The 12,879-nt window shown below is 32.0% G+C and overlaps 1 non-coding gene across 1 annotated transcript; it reads right to left on the reverse strand.

Moving 5' to 3' along the window:
- Positions 1 to 12,041: 12,041 nt before the first annotated feature.
- Positions 12,042 to 12,115, reverse strand: TRNAT-AGU (transfer RNA threonine (anticodon AGU)). The gene has a single exon. It is a non-coding gene; the product is annotated as a tRNA-Thr (tRNA).
- Between the last annotated feature and the right edge of the window lie 764 nt (positions 12,116 to 12,879).

Genomic DNA, 12,879 nt, shown 5'->3' on the forward strand with positions numbered 1-12,879 from the left:
TTTGATTTGATATTTATAAAAAATGCTACATATAGAAAATGCAAATTATAATAGAAAACAAATCTTATTGGTCTGCAATTTCAAAAAATTGTGGACCTATAAATTCCAACTGTCGTCTGTCCGTTGTCTGTCGTTCCTCAATCTCGAGAAGGGAATTAGATAGATGAAAAACGAGACCAGATATGAAACTATAATTAATATATAAATGCAAATACTGTAATTCTATTTTTAAAAATTTGGAAAATAAATAAGCTTACAAAAATGCGAACTACGATTATAATAAACGTCAATCTTTATGATTGACATTTATTACAGTGGTAGGATTCCATCATAAAGCTGTGACTTTCTCGCAGCTTTTCTATTATTGTAATTGTTATTCATTTGATATGATCAAGAGGTCAAATAATTACTAATATGCGATCCATTATTCGCGCTTTTTATCATATCAAAAGAATGTAATTTTCTTTTGTACAAAAAATAATGATATAGTACCAACGGGACGAACATTATTTATTATGAACTGTCAATAGCAAGGCCATTCTATCAGCTCTTATCTTATGAAAAGAGTTCCCATGGATGCTATGCATAAATTATGAAGTATCATTTTTTTTGTATTTAATATTAAAATAAGTTTCCAAGCTAAAACATTTCATTCTGCAACGTCAAGATTTGCAGCAATTTTATTAAATTACGAAAAGAGCAAAACGTATCCAGGGTAAGAATGTTTGATAATTTACAAATAAGATAGTTTTATAAATTTGGCTTTTAAGTACATTTATATGCAAAAACAATATTTATTCTAGCAAAGAACACTTCCGTAATTAAAGTAAATTTTCTAGCAATGGTTAATAATAGTTTCACTAGTAAACAATGATTATTGGCTTATTCAAATGCATAATACAGCCTACTGTTCTTTTCGATGAGTCACAGATAAATTGTTATAAATAAAACATAGTTAAATAAGCCATATTTTGTTAAAGCTGATCATCGCTAATGAATGATAAGTTTAAAAAGTTCGACAAATTATTGCTTGTCATGGAAAATTCAAATTGTATTTATGAAAATGATTATGTAGATAATCTTCTGTACGAATCTCAAGAAGAGAATTCCAAAAGCCCGACAACGTCGTAATTTCAAAAACATTATAGACTTTATCTAAATAAAAAGAAAATACTTACCGTATATCTCGGCGGATAAGACGATAGTTGAACCATAAAAAATGGCCCCGAAAATCCGGGGTCGTCTTATAGGACAGATACAAAAAAATTAGATTGAAATTTATATAAATTAAAACCATTATAAAAAGACAGACAAACTGTAATTATTTACTAGAAGAGAGTAGGGTATGTGCACAAAATAGAATAGCCCATACAATGTTTTTGTGAATAGTCATGGTCATTACCCGAATGCCCGAATTAGTGCGAATGTTTGCAAAAATCGCCAGATGCAAGAAAATAAAATTTGTTCTTCGAAAAATTACAAATAGGACATAATTCCATATACGCTATACTGTATTATTATTCAGATAATGATTGCTGATCTAAATTCATAGGCCGTTGATAGTTTGGGGGTCGTCTTATAAGACAGATATATGCTAAAACTATAAAACTTCGACGAAAATTTATACATCGTCTTATCTGAAGGTCGTCTTATCCGCCGAGATATACTACCGTATATCTCGGCGGATAAGACGACCTTCAGATAGACGGACATCGCCACTGATATACATTTGTATTATCAGTGGCGATGTAGATATTCCAAGAGGAACAACATTAAAGCCCTACAGTTTTAATTGAAATACCTTTAAAACTATGAAAGCATTTTCCCATACTATCAATAAAACTAAACGTTCTATTTCTATGATAAGTTAATATTAATAAAAATATGTTAATTAAACTAAGACATTTTATGAAATATTTCGAAGTCATTGAAATATAACATAGTCAGAACAAATATTATAAATTGAAACTATTTAAATTTGTATCTACTAAGAAGACAAACAGTTGATTTTTCTGTTTTGTATATAAAATACAGTAAAACCAAATACTTAAGTATTTTTTTAATTTACAAATTATTATTTAATACTTATAACTACTTATTAATAATTAAGAAATAAATTGTGATAAATCTATAGAATTATTTGATCTCCTCTGTAGTTAGTCTCAGTCTGTTTAGAGATAAATTCATTTTCGTATGTAATCAACACAGTGTAATTTTAAGCAATGGAATTATATGTTTTTATAATTTTGTTGCTTAAAATGTTAAGTATTGATACTTTAACTTTCTGACTTTTTACTAATCAATTTGAGTTTTCATTTGACATTTCTAAGAATTTACTGGGGTATTTATGAATAATCGTTCAATACTATTTTTGATTTCAATTTGAATATTCAATTCTTAAACCCTATCGACTTATTAATTTAATAAACATAATATATTTTCTTCCAATAAGAGAATAGTAGATGTTATTGTAGAGAATAAGAGAGCAGCTTATATTTCCAGATTATTTAAATTTAAAATGTTTTAAAACTATTACTTTATACATTAAAAAATGCTTTCATGTCAGCAAATAAAGTTAGTAATGATAAAAGTTTATATAATCAATAACTAATCTCAGTGAAGAGCATGATTTTTTTAATTATGGATTAAAAATAACTTGTGAAAGTTAAATATGAAAAGCTCTTAAACAACGTAATATTTAAAAGGTTTCCTTTCTACCTATATTATTTTACTAAAGATGAGAGGTGAAGTCTTCCTAGTAAAATAATTCGCCGCTCACTTCGTCTACTTGCTCCCATTATAGAATATTCATTAAAAAAAATTGACGATTTAACCCCTCGACGGGCCAACCTACTCTTTGCTTCATTCACTCGTTCTGTTTTCTTTTCATTTTTTTTTCCTGTGACGGCAAGTGTCGTGGCAATTTTAATACTAAATATATAATTTAAACAATTGATTTTTATGATAAATTATAAAATATTTGTTTCTGTTTTCAATCGCAATATACAATTTACAATTACGAAAGTTGATTGGACACTTACTTCATTTCTAGAAATCCCAGCTGTGTACATTTACTATTAACATGAAGTTTATAATTATTTTAATACTTTTGGTAATAAAAATCAAATTTTCTTCAGGTAAGTTTAACATACTCTATGTAGATAATATTTTAAAATTATAAAAATAAACTTTTTAACTAGAGAGTTTTAAAAGTTTTCACCTATTTATGATTTAATTACATGTAATAATCTAATACTAGAACACAATTCGTAAGTTAAATATTTTTAATAATTTATCAATGACTTATGTCGAAATTTTGCATTTTTAGAAGGCGATTGTGATGAAGCTATTGAAGCAATCATTGAGGAAATGAGGGAAGAGAAAATAATTACCGATAAAATAGAGTTTGACGGAGTCGATTTGCATCCCATTAAAATAACGAAAATTATTGTACTTAATCTAACTTCGTTAGTAAGTGATGGAAATTGCGTATTTGAATTCGACAAAAGTGACGAATTTATAGATATTAATGCAAAATTTAAAGCAATAGATCTCACTATTTTGGCAGATTTTTCAATCAGTATTCTCTTCCAAAGAATTTTAGGAGATGCAAAATTAACCGTTGATCAAATCAATGCCGAAGCTACACTAAAAGTTTCTTTCCCCGTAGAAAGTGTTGAAGTAAACAAATTCGAGATTACTAACTTTGTAGGTACAACAGTCAAGGAACTAAACGGATTTTCTTTGTCAATTTTGGATCCGTCTCTTTTAAAAACATTGGGAAATGTTGTAGTCACAATATTGAAGAAGGATATCGAACAAAAATTCGTCGATTTGTTAAATAACAATTCGGAAAAATTAACTGAGATTATTAGAGATAATATATAAACTCAATTATGGAGACATTGAAATTTTTTATCGACTTGCTGGCAGATTAGATTTTTTCATTTCATTAGATATAGTTTATATAACAACGTAAACATATATTACTTATAGCATCTAATATTATTTTCATTACTCCACTTAGCAAACTATTAATATAATCGAAACTGTGTTAAAATAATTAGCCCATTTCTTTATACGAATTAATAAAAAATGTTATTATTCCACTTATAATTTACATAATATTTAGATTTGATATATCTTTTATGGGAGTGGATAAGAGTTTTAGTTATTGAAACAATGTTTTTCCTTTATTTGAAGTTATTATTATCGTTTTTAATTCCTCTTCTTTCATGGGCACGAAGATGGCCTTTTTTCTCATACCCGTCATGGGTTAATAATTAAAATTTTCGTAAATTTACTTACTTCAATATATATATATATATATTCCTATAAATAAAGGGATTTTTGTATCCGTGATTTCTTTGTTAATTAATTTTTTAATTAAAATAAAGTAATTAAAGCAAATCTAATTTCTTTTATGATTTATTCATACAAGCTACTGTATATAATAATAATCATTAAGTTAAAGAATTTACATCGACTATTATTTAAAATTCAGCAAAAAGTATTCTTATAAAATAATATTAATAATTAGATTATATTTAATTCATAAATGTTTTACAGAATTTATCGATTTTAAAGATTTTTTTAGTCTTTTCTACAATAAAAATGGAATGAATTTTCATTATACTGCATATGGAAGAAAAATTGTTCTGTGTTAGTTACGACGTAGAACATAATATGAGGTTGCCGATATGAGAAATCAATTTCAGGACGGACAGAGGGGTGAGGGGAGTCCTATGTGGTGCGACTGGTGCTGAGACAGACTCAATGATTACAACAAAACTTTTATTTGCCACGAAACGAGCCTACAAAATTTTGCCATCCTAGAAGTTCAAATTCGTCGTGGCATCTCTGTCTTCCTCTCCTTTCAAGATAGCCCCAAATTGAAGGGGTATCGCTAGTTTGTGAGTGTGAATTCCTACGACGTGTCGACGTTCGGGCGATGTGGTCGATTTTCGATCATGGGAAGATGTCGATCCGAGGAAGGGAGACGGAAACAAACATACGCATAAGACACACACAAAAATGGTCCGACACTTGGAATGTTCGGGAGATGAAGCCGTCGTGTCGTTGAAATTCGGGATTTTTATAATTTTCTGTTACTCATCGCCCATTCCGATTGGTCGCTTTTCCTCGTTCCCGCATTTAAGTGATCGCTCACCCGTTGCTAAATGTAAGGATATCTCAAGTCAGATCGTGGAATTGGTCAAAATCGAGTTTAATTCGAACCCAACCGGAGCTGATCGATCTTAGAACTTACATTCTTATATTGTTTATACGTTTGCTTTACGTTTTCCATACAAAATTCTTTGATTTTTTTTCATTCAAAAGTATTTTAACACGAATTTTACTGAGGGGTTCGGGACTGTCCACAGTCTCACAATAATATAATATAATTAGAATATACAGTAAATTATAAAATTATAAGATAGCTGTTATAGGCTAATCTATACGAAATTCAAAATTAAAATTCTAAATAAATCCTTTAGAATTTTAATTACTATATTCGATATTATTTTTGAATTGGATTGCCAATTTTCAGAGTAACAAATTCTGAGCACAGTATGAGAAAACACCAACTTATAAAAGTGATGAGCAGAAAAAAGTCTACAAGCAAACTTGGGTAGGCCTACGTGTTTTTCTTTCCTTGATGATGATGAAGTCTCCGAATGGCAGAGGGTGTTAAGGCAACAGCCTATCACTTTGGGAACTCTAAATCGAGTCCATAAAAATAATTTCAGGAATTTTTTACGGGTAGTCCTGTACGGATATGTCGGAATCACCACCCTGAAATTCCCACTGTAGGGCCTGAACGAATCCACGGTAGGTATGATTAAAACACGTCCTCTTAGTACTTACAGGACGAATAAGATAATATTTAAGATAAAGAGAATAAAATTAAAAATAATTCTGTGTAATAATAGAATTAAGGGTACGAACTACTTATGAGAAAGGAATGAACTGAAAATAAACACAACTCCGTTCATTTATCAGAACATTTCCGAACAATTTTTTAAAAAAATAACCGAAATTCTATAGGGTTAGGAAAATACCAAACAGTAGAAACTCTACTTTTAAATTTTATCATCTCGCAGACGAACACATACTAGTGAAGTGTGACCAGTATGCTTTTCCTTTAAAATAAGTTTTATTAGGCTTAAAGTTATTAGTTAAATCGTTGCATTGCTAAATAAAAAAATCCAGCAATGAGTTGCTTAACTTTCCCGGCGACATTTGGTGACGCCATCTGTTATAATATTTTATTTAAAAGCTTTTATATTTTTAATTATTAGAAACTGGCAGAAAGCTTAATTTTAAGGTTAGGGATGGGTTTTATAATAAAATTATAAATGCTAACAACGAGTAAAATCGTCATCAAGTTTCACCCTATTTGAGATACACATGACCCTCTTTATCTCCCCACTCCGTCGACTTTTAATTACCAAAATTTAATAGCATCAATTTCTCTATGAGCGCGATATTTACGCGAACATAATTCCCACGTAATTTAGGCAACCTGTTGCAAAAATATAAACACTTTATTATCACATAAAAGCAATTATTCTAGCAATTTTACAAGATTTTTTTTTTTTTTAATTTAAAGAAGTGATAAATCTTTCGAACGTTAAGGTTAGCAATTCCGATCACATGCGGAGCCGTCACAACTTATGCAACTTGAATCACTTTTCAATTATTAATAGTAGACTAGTATTAATTAATAGTCGTTGATCATTCTCTTTTGGGAGGAGGTCAACTAACACTTTTGTTCGAATTACTTCGATCTCCTTTCGCAACAGTCTCCTTTCTATCTAACAAGAGGAATGGTGGCATTGAAATCGGAAAATCCAAAATACGAGGTTACCAGCCTGCACAAAATATGTTTTAAGTGGAATGAGTGGCATTAGGCACTTGGTGTTTTAAACCCTTGTGTAAAATAACATTCGTAGTTATATAAATCAAATACTATAATATAATATAATATAAGGGTCAAAAGTACAAAAAAAAATCTAAAAATGTTTCTTAGTTTTTGCCCGAGCAACGCCGGTGTCATCTCCTAGTTCTAGAACATATCACATTTGTAAGTTGCATGTATAACATGCAGTTTTTGTAGAAGAATGTCACCTGTCAATATAGCTCAAAAAAAAAAAAAAATGAAAGACTGAGTCGCTTGTATGCTTTAAAACTCCTTTTAAAGCCTTAATTGTAAACATTTAAATACATTATTTAAAAAATTTTCTGCTTACAATATTATAGAAACTTTTTTAAAAAACAACTAAAAGCCGAATTCATAATCCGTATAATCGACTTAAAATATTTTTCTTCAGAATTTAATAATTAAACTTCATCATTTCAACAATTAATTTTATGGTTATTGTTAAACAATACATCTCAAAAACAACGGAAAATTAAAAATGAATCATTTCATTTCATGTGGCGACAGAGAAGGTGTAGCTGCATGGCTTTTACTCTCCAGAAGAAACAGAGCGATGATCGCACAGCGACCGAAGAGTCGGCCTTATAGAAGACGGCCCTCGCGAGAAGGGGAGACAGGAATGCCTTCCGGGAGGACTTGGGGGGAAGCTGGCCCCTATTCAGGCGTCATTGGCAAGGAGGAAAACCCGGAAAAAACTCCCGCTGCCAGCTCGTCCGAGTGAGGCGCGAACCCCCGATCGAACTCCGGTGTTTAGGGTCTGGTCTCCGCCAGTATGAGCGGAGACGGAGTCCACTCGCCCACCGGTGGGGCTAAAAATGAATCAACTATTGCAACAGGTTTATATGGCGATTAATTTGCATTCTATTGTCTCAAATTTCGGAAAGCTGAAGAGTTTCCATCGTAAAATTTCCAATGGCATTTCATTCCCGGGAGCACGCATGAGTGGAATGTATTTCGCGTGGGACACGGGGACATAAATCTGAAGACCGCCTTACGAATGGAAAGTTTCGACACTTGAGTTCTCTGGAGCACGCCTCACTGGAATGTATTTGGGGTGTAACCCAGGGACCGAAATTTGAAGACCATTTTATGAACGGGGATATTATGGCTCAGTGGAAACGCTTTAACGATCGGGATGCTCGCGGTTTCTTGTTTCACTGCAACACATCCTTACATATACCTCTCACGATAACATTCACAATTAAACCATTACTTCATTTTTTCAGCGCACTCATTCGTTTAGCTATTCCTCATTGTCACTGTACACAACACCGTCACATAACAATTACACTGCTTCCCAAAATCCAACCTCCAGGTCCTCGTTCTGGGAAGTGGAAATGCCACTCGATGATTTCGAGTACCAGCTAAAGTGGCTCTGGTACCCTAAATATTTACACTATGGCGTTTTCATAAACTTTTCTGCAAAATTTTCTGACAAGTGATATAAGGAATATTTTATAGAATTGCTAAAATTTAATAGGTTTTTTTTTAAGTATAAATTGAAAAGCATTGATACAGTAGAGCGTCGTTAATCGGAACACTGGTAATCGGCACGATTTTCAGTCGGACTGTGTCGTGCTGAATCGAACGTTTTTGATACTAAATTAACTTCTAAAGTATAATTTTTTTTTGTTTTTATATTTTTTAATATATTTATTTTGTTTGTACAAAATAAAGAAATAATTTTTAACGATACGATAGCCTCGATTATTATTATAAAAATTTTCGTTAGGCTTAAAATCGACGAAAATTGAACACGAAGCGACATGCAATGGAGAAAAATTTGAACATCGGACAGATTAATGTATTTTTTCGTACATAATGGGTAATCGGAACAAATGACTAATCGGAACAACCCCAGTCCATAATTGATTCCGATTTTCGACTCTCTACTATATTTTACTTAAACTGTCTGACCAAGCTAGAGGAAATTAGTACTTATCAATTAATTAACATCTAATGATCAAAAATTTCTCATTTTACCTAAATATTTTTTATTTACTGACATAACCGATAGCGAGATGAGTCTATCGCAATTTTCCCGTATACCGTTATCGGTATGTTTTACAAACCGATTTTTTTATTTATACTGTATACTTATTTTCCATGCTTATCCTTCAAATTCTTTTGCCATGGCGGGCATTCGAATAGGACCATGGACATACTGTGCTATAATACTAACTATGAGTAAGGCCATCAGGTATAGACTATATATATATATTGCGATAACTTGCTCTCTTATTGTTTTCTACATTACTTTCTATTTTAGGAACCATAATTTAAAATTACAAACTCTGTAATAATCATTATGCTTAAATTCTTAATATGACGAATTACTTCAGTGCAGGATCCAATACAGCAGTTGGATTGTTAGGATAGACCATTTTGCACGTTTCAGCAAAATGACATGCCGAGAGAGGCAAAATACAAATTCTACAAACCAGATATTCATACCCGAATGGCTCATAACGTTCGCATCCAGGCACAACATATGGAAGAGATCTGACACCAAACTTCTTCATACATTCCGCAGATGTCATTTTACTTTTCCGGCTGTGTTATGAATAACAGAGGGAAAGTATGGCGATCGATCAAAAAATAATCCCCAAGATTTTTACATTTTTCAACTCGTCCTTAAAACGTTGATAAATCCAAAACATTCTGAGTTTTCTTTTCTGTATGTATGGATATTAGTGTGTGTGTAGCCTAAGTAAAAATCCAGTAACGTATCTTTGTTTTAGACTGCATATCATTGCTATCACAGTCAATATTTAATAATTCTATTGCCATCCTACATTTCTTTATGCTTTATATCAACCTCTAATTCATCATCCTCTAATCATCACTAACTCATTATCTGCCTGTAAATATAATCCTAAATATTAATTCTTTTTACCCCTATGCCCTTAATGTTTTACCTTTTTTTTCTGTATTCCCTACATGAACCTTGTTTATAAATAGGACTTATTATACTGGTGTAGTTTCTGATTAGCAAAGAGAGGAAATCTTAGTGAAAAGTCAAAACAAAATATCAGGTGAAAATAATGACATTTTCTTTTGACTTTTGACTAAGGCTTTCTCTTTTTGCTAATCATAAACTACACCAGTATAATAAGATCTATTTATAAACAAGGTAAAGTAGAAAATATAAAAACAAAAAAGTTCCTAAATAGTTTGAATTTCCACTTTTTTAACTAAACCTGAAGTCTAATTCTACCTTTTTCCTTTAATAATCCATATCTGAAATCCAAGAACTAAATCTACTGACTTTAAATCCCCCTCTCTAACCTGTTCCTAACTTTTTCTGGCTCAATTTTAATCTTTATCTTAGTAATAAACACAATATCAATTGTGAACAACATATGCTATAGCTCCTTTCTCACTGCAAACTATAATAATTTGCCTAATATTAATATTACTGGGATTTCTTTGAAATTCTTCTACTTTGACATTTATTTTATAATCGATTTCAATGAGCAAGATTAATTTTAAACTGAAATTAACAGGAAAACGACATTATTCGCACCCGAGACAAAAATTATTCGAAAACGTTTTTCTCGAAATTCTATTTCTGCTGCACTACTATTAGGCCATTCGACCATACACTACTATATGCTATTGATACTAAGCTGTGCCATACACAACTAGGTAGTTCGACGAATTGCTACGAAACTTGGCAGCTACGTTCAAATTCTTCTAACTTAGATTATGTAATACATTTCACCCCAAATTATCGATTGGATTTCTACAGTTCTACATTTGATTTGCTGGCTTTACAAGTATCCATTGGAAAAAATTTAACAAAACAATTAACTAAATATAATTTTTACAAAAAACGATATAATTTTAAATATATATATACTATATTCACTGAATTACTTGCGAAAATTATATAGCGCGAAGTAGATGCTCCATTACGCCATTAATTCGACAGGTAGAACATAGCACTTACCTGCATAGTGTAGTAGTGTTTCGCCCCTATACATTATACTTTTCCTGGTAGCAATAAAATCGTATCTAACTCCGTTCGGGAAAAAATTTTTGAATCGAAATAACGTGACTTCCGGTACAAATCGCAAGTTTGTATATAGTTAATCTGGTTTGGTTTCTTTTATGATTTCCACGACTAGTCTTGACATTTATATTTCTAACTCCATTCTCGAGATTAAGGAAGGACAGGAACCGACGACAGAGGGAATTTATAGGTCTACAATTTTTTTTGGAAATTGCAGCCCAACAACTTTTCCATAAATGCAATATTTACGAGAACATCATTTTCATTTACAGAGGGGATGCTACGGAGAGCATGTAATGTATTACCGCTAGTATAACTGAAATCTGCTAAAATCTCATTTCTGAAACAATCTTCTCTGTCGTATAAGAAGTATCTCTTTTACGTAGCCCACGACTGTCTTTTTAACGAGCCAATAAATTTTCTAACTCGAAATGATAGAAAGCAAAGTTTAGTTTTATATATTATTTAGTGAGAGTAACTTCTTAAATCAATTTACGTAGCGCGACGTAACAAAAAATAAATACAACAGTTCTCCCGAGACCAACTTACCAATCAATCCGTAATTAAAACAAATCATTTCTTCAAATTGTGGAATTTATCTTTTCTATTCTGCGTAATGAGGTGTATTCCTTGCCAAGTTTTACGTTAAAGGTGAAATCTTTCCGAGCATTCGTTATTGCGACAAGTCTTCCCGTTCGTGCAATTTGTCCATTGCTTTTTTCTATTTCGAATACTTCTGTCTGCAAACAGGCGCAAAATGGTACGTATTCCTGATACGCATAAGTTCATTTGTGAAATCTCTGTTAAACTCCACTGAGGGCAAAATAAAGAAAATATACAACTTCAGTCTGTATTATTCCCGTAATTTCAGAAAGCGCCTAGGGACATGTAATTGAAACTTGAGCCAGCATATATCCATTGTAATTTAAAATGAAGAGTTGCAATGTTTCAAATAATTTGATTTAAAAAAGAAATGAAATTACTGGGCAAAGGTTAGGATGTTAAGGTTAGGATACTTTGTGTAGAGCGGATTTACCACCAAGCGCAGCAAAGAGAAAAAAAATAAATACAAAAAGTTTTACTAGGCACCGGTGAGATTCAAACTCACGATCTCCTGTTTACTAGACAGGCGCTTTAACCACCTAAGCCACGGCGCCCCTTTGCGTGAAGTTTTAATCTTTTTGTTTTGTCATATATATAAAGCATCGTGTTCATCAAGTTATCTATTACTGTTATTGTTCCGTTCTAAATTTATTCGAAACACATTTCTCAATATTCTGATATATAAGAATTATACTTTTCTAGAGAACTAATAAAAATCATCGTAAAATTTCATTTTACGTTTTAGCTACAATGTGTGTTTAAAATGAACTTAGCATTGAACACGTTTTCTTCTAATATATATCCTTCAGTATTGAAGTAGACATAATTTGTTTTGACCAAGGTGATGTATGACTGGGTGATATATGACGGTTTTACTGCCAGAGAGGAGTGTCAGAATCGAGTCCAGAGACCGTTGTTCTCTATTACTTGCTGCATGCGCTCTGGCATGCTAGCTACCAGAGTCTCACACAGCCCATCTTCCCGCAGTTTCTCCCACCTTTGATGGACGATATTCCACAATTCCTCCGAGGATGACGCTTTTATCGGGTCTTTGGAAAGCTTAGTCCATAGACTTTCGATAGGATTCAAATCCGCACCCCTCCCTGGCCATTTCATCACTGAGAGCTGGTGCTGGTTGTTTAGCCTTTTTTGTGTGACCTTTGCCATATAGATTGGTGATCTGTCATGGGCAAAGGGCACAAGAGCATCGCATCCATACATGGCCTGTAATGATGGCATTAGGCCATTCTGCAAAATGTCTATATATTTTACGGCAGTTAAATTTCCGTCTATTCGAATTAGGGCACCGGGCCCTGTA

The sequence above is a fragment of the Centruroides vittatus genome, unplaced genomic scaffold (genome assembly GCF_030686945.1).
Source record: "Centruroides vittatus isolate TY-2023 unplaced genomic scaffold, ASM3068694v2 contig_1074, whole genome shotgun sequence".
NCBI classification, from domain to species: Eukaryota; Metazoa; Arthropoda; class Arachnida; order Scorpiones; family Buthidae; genus Centruroides; species Centruroides vittatus.